General features: G+C 33.5%; 1 protein-coding gene across 1 annotated transcript in view; it reads right to left on the bottom strand.

Moving 5' to 3' along the window:
- Kctd8 (potassium channel tetramerization domain containing 8) overlaps positions 1–10,183 on the bottom strand; it is a 282,008-nt gene that overhangs the window by 102,235 nt on the left and 169,590 nt on the right. The window lies entirely within an intron of this gene.

The raw sequence follows: 10,183 nt of genomic DNA, 5'->3' as shown, positions 1-10,183 counted from the left end.
TTTTTTTTTTTTTTTTTTTTTTTGCCAGTTATAAAAACTTCAGGCTGCTTTATTTAGTAACCAATTTCAATTAGAGTACCTCCAAAACTGACCCTTTTTTCCCATCTCCACTATGGCTCTGGCCACCTGTCAGCTGTCATATGGGAAAATCTAATAGCCTCTAGAATTCTTGCTGCTATTCTTGTTCCAGAGAGAGCCTGTTAGAACCTAAATCATCACATCTCCCTTCTCAAAACCAGCTAGTCTGTCCATCTTCGAACCCTCACAGCCTTCATATATATATATTTTTTTTTTTTTTTTAGAAAAAAACTTCATTTCTATTTTCTTCTCACACTTTAAGAGTATCATAGTTATCCTGCACATTGACTGCAGAAATTCATAAATAAATTGCTGAGAAGAAAAATTGAAGTGTATAGTGTGTCTTTTCTCCATGTATCATGTAAAGACATGAAATTAGGAGGTAAATTGAAGGGAAAGCCACAAATAAAACAACTATTAACACGTAAATCAATGTCATGTTTATGCTTACATTATTAATTAAGATCTTAATTTAACTATCATTGCCTGCCAGAAGATAATGCCCTTCGAAACACATCCATTGGAGGGTCATCCTCAATCAATATGTGCATGTAATGCTAGTCCTCTGGAAGGAGTCTTCAACCAAATGATTGGTGATCAATCATCAGTCATGGTATTGCTATATTGAATATATGAGATAATTAATTGGCAATAATTGTTGCGCTGTGGGTGACAGAATAGTATGATTAAGAGACTGTGGGCACTGAATTCAGACTTCTAATACTCAGATTTCAATGCTATACTTTACTGAGTATGTGACCATGTTAATTCTATGATGGGCAGATAAGATAATTCAGATAAGATAATTCATATTGCAGGGAGTGGTCAGCACAAAGTGGGGAAGCGTACATTAATCACCAGCTCATAGTAAAGGCCCATCGACACATTCCCATTTTTACCCTTTCCAATAAGGTCTAAAATGTACAATAGATATTGTGAAAGGGGAAGAAACTGCTCAAAAGGGAAGAATAACTGGGGTGAGAAAAGGAAAAAAGAATGTAGGCAAATATATATATATATATATATATATATATATATATAATAAAATACCTATGCTAGTGATTTTTATTAATTCATTGACAAGAATGGTTTGGGCTTATATTGTTTGATCAATTTTTAATGCATCTATCTTGTAATTTGAGCAAGTGTTTTGAAGACAACAATGTGTATTATATTAATGATTGTTAATTTCTAATTATCTTACTTTGAAATTTTTTGGGATTTTTTTTCTCTTTAAAATAAAAAATACTACATACCCATAATACAGCTAATATGGACATGAAGGGAGGCTCTTGGAAGCTTCACATGGTTGGCTGAAAACAAGAAACACAGGGGCTAGGGAAATGGTTAGGGGCCTGGGAGATGGCTCAGTAGGATAAGCACTTCCCTGGCAAGTGCAAGGGCCAGAGTTCAATCCCCAGTTCCACCAAAAACAAAACAAAACAAAACAAAACAAAAAAAAAAACATAACACATATGTAGATGCATCAAAAGAAAACTCACAAAAGTAACCAATAACTCATAAAATAGAGCAACAATAACACTTTTTTTCCTGCAACACTTTCCCAGAAAGTTAAATTATGAGCGAACAAGATCAAAAAGAAAATGAAAATTTGTTATCTTCATATATTGTGAGATCAACACAAATTGCCTCATCTCCTATACTTAATTTTAAATTAATATACAATGATAATTTGTTATAAGTCACTTTCTAAGAACTACCAACAGTTAATTATAAGATATTTATAAATATTTATAGGATGATATACTTTCTCACAACTTACATTAACTGAAAAATGATAACTTACATATAATCATATTTTAGACAAACAGTGCATGTAATTAACGCTTTAAGAATTGTTAAAGAACTTGGGTTACCATAAACCCAGATACACATATGGATTATATAAATGGTAACCAATGGCCCAGCCCTGCATTTGATTCACAGATTAATTTGACGCTCCCATTTTTATGTCCATCCTGCATCAGGAATGGTGTCAGAATGCGAGTCAGGCAAGTTAAGCATCTGCAATCAGATACACACAGGTCACTGAAACTGCTGAAATGTAGTGAATACAACCACGCCACCAAAAGAGAGAGCAAAAAATTCATCAAATACAAAATCGCAGGTTCTTTCTTTTATTTTGCTAACCATTTGCTAGGGCCATGATTCTTCTTAGCCTCAAAAGAAAGTAATAAATGGTTCTTATGTAAAAGATTATTCCTTTCATTTATGAAACACATCCCGTACTAAGAGCCACAAAATTTCTTATTTGACTAGAAGAGTTATCTAGATAGCAACAAAATTGAAAAATGTAAAGAATAATTGGGGCACCATAAAGCTAACTTAAAGAACTGTGAATGTTATATGACAGTTCATTTCTTTAGCAGCTTATTCCCTAAAAATAAATATTTCTCAATTTAAGAAAAATCAAATATTCATAAATATTCAGAAGGTGACATTCTTTCCCTGCAGAATACATAATTCATCATTTCCTCTATGTTGCCATTATAGAGGAAAATACAGGAGTATTGAAAGGGACTGTCTATTTAAATTGAAAAGTTTGTTCTCTCAGTAGTACATTTATAGCCTAATAAAGCATATGTGTAAATTTGTCAGTTGTATACTAGCAGACCTCTCCATAAATATTTTCTATGAGAAAACAACTAAGACATTTTTAATGTTAACACTATAAGACTTTAATGAATTTTTCATAACTGAAAAAACCTAAAATTTTGCAACGTAAACTAGAAGTTTTATAAAAGCTAGGAACCTAATCATTAAACCAAGGAGAGGACACATGAAAATTTTGGTAACTGAAAAAACTTACCCTGAAAAAAATTTTAAAAGCTCATAAATTATCAATATAGTTTTAAACTCATTATTTCTTAATTTACCAACTGGTGGTTGTATCTAAATATCTATCTATATTACACTTATATAAGAGGATAAACAATATATCAATAGTTTAGAAGACTGTGAAAAGATAAAAATAGAAAACAAACCAAAAACTACAAAGACAATGTACTGTATAGTTATCTTGCCCATATGAACATATGTTAACTATGATTCTCATAGTTTGCTATGTAAAAAGCCATGCTAAAAACTGAAGAAAAACATACAGATTATTATAATCTAAAAATTCTATTTCTTTGAAAAAAATTTTACTACTTGAGAACAATGAAATACTCAACAGCAAGAAAAAAGTCTTCTTAAATTTACATTTCTAAATTGAAAATATAATAATATCCTGTGTTATTTATAAATACCACCACAAACATTGTACTCCTCAACTTTAACTTGAGATTGTTTTAAGGAAGTTAAACATTTGTCCAGGATTTAGAGAAACTTACAAAGATTTTGCAATACTGCGTGCAAACAGCTGCTATCATTTGGATATGGTCAGAGCGTGACTCCCAAAGCTTCACCTATTCAACTCTCATCCCCACTAGGTGGAATGAAGAAGCTGGAGATTTAACCCAACTATGGAGTTTAGAGATGGTCCATAGGAGGTAACTAAGAGTAGATGAAGTCAGCATAACGGAATCCCATAATTACATACTCTTGATGACAACAGAGGGGAGAGAGGGACGAATGAAAGAAGATACACGTGCACTCTTAGTCTACCGCCATGCAATCACCTGTTGTCCCCGGAAGCCACAGCAAGGAAGTCATCAATCTTGGATCCCCAGAACTATGAGCCAGATGAAAACTACTTTATTTATGAATTTGCTCAATCTCAGGAATTTTGTTATAGTAAAATATAAATAATTCATAAGTTTGATATTTAATTTCATTCAAATTCTTACTTTCCTCCTTGGAACAATTTAAGGAGGCTTTTGTCTTTAAGAAATACAAAGAACTTTGTGTCATATATTTGTTAGAGATAGCTACTCATCATTTTGTCCTTTTTTTTAAAAGACATTCAAATTGATTCAATATTTTCACTTTTTAATTTCCATAATCACCATCTAAAGACTTCTATCATTTCCCTCAACTGACAAGATTTACATTTTATTGCAGCTGGAATATGCTAATCATCAGGTTATACTGAGATAGTGGCTTAGTTCAGGTGAATAATTATTCTGATCACTTATGTCTTCTCTAACGCTTATCAGTGCAAACTATAAAATTGTACTGATCATGAGAACTTAACTGATTATATATATAATCAGTATTATAAATACTGAACATACTATATAATATAATAATATACACAATAATAATATGTACATAATATAATAAAATGTATATAATATACACAATGTATATTTTAGAAACACCACAAAACCAACTCCTGATGTCCTTTAACAACCTTTTCATAGCTTGTGCATTGTTCTGGGTCAAGCTGATTCTAAGAGGTACAACTATTCACACTGCCACACTATGTAAGGGACCATAATCAGGCAGGTCTGAATACCAGCATGGGAACCGGTACAGTCAATGAAAGGATAGGTAGTATAAAGACAATGATGAGAAGAAAGAACAATGCTGTTACTCAAAGCTACCAACAGGAAAGCAAAACATTCAAGCATCAATTTATTTAATTGATCAGTTTAAAAGTATTTGTTAAAATGCAATAGAACTTGGTTAAAATGTGGTTACTTCTTCTATGCAAGCCAGCAAATTCTCAGGCTGATTGCTCCCATGGCCCCAGTGCAATGGATGCTATAGGTGGTACAGAAGAAGCAGCTACTTTGGTGCACACAGCAAGCAGGTGGCTTGTCTGAAAATGATTTGAAAAGAATAATAAACTCAAATAAAAATTCTTTAAAATGTCTTTCTATTACCTACATACACGGGCAATTCTAAACCATCTCCAGGAAAAAATACTCCTTTGTTGCACTAAATTCTAAATTAATATAGTCATGGTCATGGTCACCCTTAAGTAATTATGTGTAATCTTATAATTAGCAAGTTTATGCCATGGGTTTAGTAAGTCTAGCATTATTTACAGAACCAAGTCAGAATTCTCATTTACACATTTGGTCTCTGACACAGGGAGCCTCACCTTTACGCATTATTTTTGAAAATAAATTTTAAGATTTGTTTAAAATACAATATGTGGTTTTTATCTCCTCTGGTAATAAATATGTCATAATGTAAACAGTATACTCAAATAATAAAAGTACAATAATTATAAATATAAGAAAACCAAATGAGTTACCAGAAATACATCATTCTATGTGGCCATTTTGCACTTTTTGTTGTTCTCTACATCTTTGAAAATACTGAAAACAGCAATTCATCATGGTTTTGTTTGACAGATTCGAATTTAATTTCACTAATTTAAATAAAATTCAAAATGCAGTCAGAAAATTTAATTGCTTTAAAATGAAAAACTAACTTTAAAAAGTTTTTGCATGACACTTGTTGGAAATAATTGCTTTTTAGACAAAGTATGAGGACTTTTTAAAAAAATGATCCACATCTATGGTTTGATTATTCTAGACATGCCATTTGGACAATGCACTTGGTCCCAACCTCAGCCCAGTCACTTGGTGATTTTAGAAAAGATGGATTTCAAACCTGTAGTGAAAAACATTTTTAAAATTCCTACCTAGATGGATTGCTCTGAATATAATAAGGTAGTATTGTAATTATAATGAGTTTGTATGGGTTGTTAGAACAGTAAGCAGAAATTAAATATTTAGTAAATGTTCAATGTTATTGATATTCATGGAAGAAGATATGGCAGCCCGATCCCTCTTAAAGTGCATACCTCGAAGCGCTGAACAATAAAATCTTAGTGAAAAGAAATTTTTATTAAAATCCAAAATAAAATAATGCAAATGGAAGCAAAACAGTGTTATATAAAATGTTTAAGTTTTCTTAGTTATAACTTGGATTACCATGTAAAGAAACACATCTCTTAATTTATCTTAACTTTAGATTACATTTTTGAAGGAATACTCATTAGTATACCTTAGTAAAGAGATATATTGAATCCTTTATTCATTCATTCACTTCAAAAGTTTACCATTTACTAATCAAATGATAACAGCTGGACAATAGGAAAACCTACAGGAGAATTATACATGAGTTATCCTCCTAATAATACATTAATTTATGCTTTAAAATAAACAGCGTGAAATAGCTCAGTGCACTAAGCACTTGCTTAGGCAAGCACAGGGACTGGGGTTTGATCCCCACAACCACATCCTGTGCCTGCCCTGCTCCCAAGTATGCTGAGCTGGCCACCAAGACGGGGCATGGTAGTGTACATATGTAATCCCAGTGCTTGGGAGGCTGAAAACAGGAGGATCACCACAAGTCCGAGCTGTGTAGTGAGAATCTGTACCAAGTACATAAAAAATACACTAAAAATAAATAAATAGTATATATCACTTAGTTCCATGACGTGCCCTGAATACTATACTTATATTGTGTCTCTTTGTATATTTTTATTCCAATCTTATGTAGGAACAATATATAATTAGATTAGTTTAAACTATCCAAGAAGTTTTTTAAAAAATGTAATTAGTACATGGTCGACAGGGTCTTCAGGGTTTCACTGATTGGACTTCTAGTGTTTCTCCTGTTTTCAGCCTCCCAAGCACTTGGATTACAGGTGCGTGCCACCACGCCCAGTATCAATTGCTGTCTGAGGGCATATGGGGGTAGGGCCAGCACAGCAGTGGGATAAGTTTTTTTTTTTTTTTTTTTTGAGCCAAGGATTGAACTCAGGCTTTTGTGCTTGCAAGGTAAGCACTTATTCAAATGATCTATCTCCCCAGTCCTCTGGAAGTTTTTGAACTAAAATATTTCTGTCTACAAAATCTGGGTTCTGAATGCATTACTGTATTATGTCTGTAGGAGCTTACTGTCAATAAATTTATAGAGAAATTTCAAGCATTACATTTTAAACTTGCTCTTCTATTCTAAAAGCTCAGATTTAAAGAACATAATTAGTTGGATTTATTCTAACTAAGGTTTTCTGACATCCTTATTTTTTCTTTGTTTTAATTTACTTTGGGTTTTCTCTTCTGCATCGGTTTTAAGTCTGATTAATACCAGTATCTTTTACAGGGGTATATAAATTAAGCTGAGTACAGTGAGGACGTAAGAACTAGAGAGGTTACAAAATTTATATACGTAATAAGCATATGTATCAATATGAATCATTCATTAATGATGCATTATTTGACAAAATTAGTCTCTCCTCAATATATTTCCATTAAATGTCAGGATTTCTTTTTTCCATTTATCATTTCCTAACATCACCTTCTTTTCACCTGTGTCAGGCTAGGATAGACAATTGTTTTTTTAAAAACCAGGAGTTAAGTGCCAATTAAAAGTCAGAATGTTAATAGAATAGAAAAGTCATTATTTCAGATTGATTAATAAGGCAGCAGTGAAAAATGAAGGTGGCTCCTTTATAGAGGCAATAAAGAAGTAATTTAAAAACTATGAAGTAACAGTCAATAGTCATTGGCTTCTGGCTTCATTTTGGAAGTCATCCAGACATAATTTAAAATTGTGTTAGATTTGTAAAAAGCATCTCATTCATCAATATTATTATTAAAGTTGAGATGAAAGGTGTCTGAAATCCAAAAACTGATTACCAGTGCTTTGGTCACAGTCAATTCAAGGTCTCGCCTCAGTTCTCATATTTTCCGGCTTCTAAGCGAGAGTTGACTACCTTGTTTCCAGTGTTCCTCAACTCTGTATGGGACACAGTCCTCTGGCTGGCTACCCAGCTTGCAGGTTTTCCACCATAATCCCTTATATTAGAACTCTGTTGTTCACTGTTGGGTAGCGTGTGGTCTACTTTTATTCCTTGTATGCTTACACTGGGGAAATTCTCCTCTTAGAGTATGTTCACGACTGACACATGGAAAGGCCCCAGACTCTGGGATCAAATATGTCTAGACTTTAGTCTCCATAATGTATATCAGCTATGTGACCTAGAATAACAATCTATGAGTTTAAGCTGAAATCTGTAAAATAGAGGTGATAATATCTATATTGGAGTATGCTTATGTTCTATTACTACCATATCAAACTGCCATTTACTTAGCAATGTAAGCTGACATCCATCTGTTACGCCCTTCTTTCCATTGGTTAGACCTTCAGGCACAGGGTGACTCACTGTGTATCTCTGTGTTAGATCTCATAAGCATGAAATTGGTGGCAATGCTATGTTCCAAACTGAAGACTCTGTGTGTGTGTGTGTGTGTGTGTGTGTGTGTGTGTGTGTAATCCTCTTTCAAATTCACTTAAGAAGTTGAAAGAATTCAGTTCTTTCCCATCTCCCATGTGGCTTTCTCTATGCTCACACTAGAAATCTTGCTTGGAGTTCTTCTCATAGCTTAACTTCTCTACTTATCTTTTGCATCTCCAGCTGAGGCTCCACTAACTTACCTGACTATCTGGGATCACAAGGATCATCTTTCTATTCCATAGTTAGTTATTAATATTTTTTTTTGTATTTTAGGGAAGGGTCTACAGGGTGTTCATGGTCTTATTACTGATTGGATTCATAGTGATCTGCCTGTTTACAGCTTCCTAAGAGCTGGGATTACAGGCGCATGCCACCATGCTCAGTCTCATCTGCCCTCTTGGCATGAGCTGGGGGCAGGCCTGTCACAGCAGGTCCCGGGGATTGAACCCCTGGCCCCTGTGCCTGCTTGCAGGTGCTTTTATCTGCTGAGCTATTTGGCCAGCCCAATTATTAGTAATTTTAATTACACTTGGAAGACATCTTTTGTCATGTGACATATTCTTTGCAGGAAACTGGAAAGCAAGGCTATTGTGCCCAAATTTCTACTTAATACAGAGGATTATTTTGAAAACTAAATATAAGTAAACAAGTACTAATTGTCATAGTGCAAGATATGTAACATAATCTGAGTAGAATTTTATCTTTCCTTTGTCATATCATACAATACGTACACAGCAAACACTTGCCTTAACTGATACATTGGGGTGGCTTGATCTGGTAAGAGGGAGTACAATATTTTTATTATAATTAAAAATGAATACTATCCTAAAGCTTGCTGTCCTTCCTTGGTTTTTGAATGATGAATTTGTAGGCTATATTCTTAGCTTCTGCTTTATCCCAGGATTTGTAATAATCTGGGTAGTTTTCTAGCAGATGAAATGAAATTTATATGCTTGTTAGTTTAGAAAATCACCAGTGTAAAGAAAATGTTAAAAGAATTTTTTTAGTTTAAATTCCTAAGAAATTAAGATATTTCAAAGAATAAATTGTTGCCAACACATATACCAGACTTATACTAACCAGAGACAATTGTCTTGCTTTTTTTTACTTTAACCTAGTGAAATAAAACAACTCTAGAACACCCTTGAAACAAGTAGGAACCATAGTAGAATAAACAACTCATATGAATGGCTGTAGAGCATCTTTTCATTTGGCAGATTGAAGTTTTAAGGCAGTTGGGGTTATCTCTTCTCTCCTGACTCAGATTTTGCATTAATATTGACAACACATCCTCTCCTCCTGTTTAAGGTACTTAAACTTCAGTGATGGCAAGTTTTAGTCTCTGTACTAAGGATCAAGAAAACAAACATGAGTCTCCAGAATAAAGGAACATGCAGTGTCCCCATTTTATGTCATCCCACATAGTTACCATAAATTAGAGAGTCTGTAAGAGGACATTAAATCATGGGTAGAGACTATATATTTTATATCATGAAGTTCTCCTCCTACCCAACCAGTAGAGTGGCAGGGTTCTCTTTCTATACTTTGTGATCATTTCTTTATGCTGTAATCACTCTATTACAATCCCAGAGCAATTGTCAAAGGCCAGGTTAGGTTTGTGCCACCTGCTGCTAAGATGATACCCTTGGTCAGTTTTCTTCATCCTGTAGTTCATTCATACCATTTCAGGATGATTTTAAATCGAACTGCAAAGCAAGTATGGGGGCCATGTGTCACTGGGTGTACACAGAATGTTAGGTAATATAATGAGTTGCAAAGCATAATTTGTGAATACATTTTAACCTCTCAAATATTGTTTTTTAAAAGGATCACAGAGTTTTAAAGATATGGGATTCTAACTTAATCCAGCTGAGTTTATAAATAAATAAATCACAGAAATTAAGCAATTTGTTCAAAGTAGCACAGCTAAATCAAGTCTTA

The sequence above is a fragment of the Octodon degus genome, unplaced genomic scaffold (assembly GCF_000260255.1).
Source record: "Octodon degus isolate 3935 unplaced genomic scaffold, OctDeg1.0 scaffold00277, whole genome shotgun sequence".
NCBI lineage: Eukaryota > Metazoa > Chordata > Mammalia > Rodentia > Octodontidae > Octodon > Octodon degus.
This window is presented reverse-complemented; position numbering and strand designations above follow the sequence as displayed.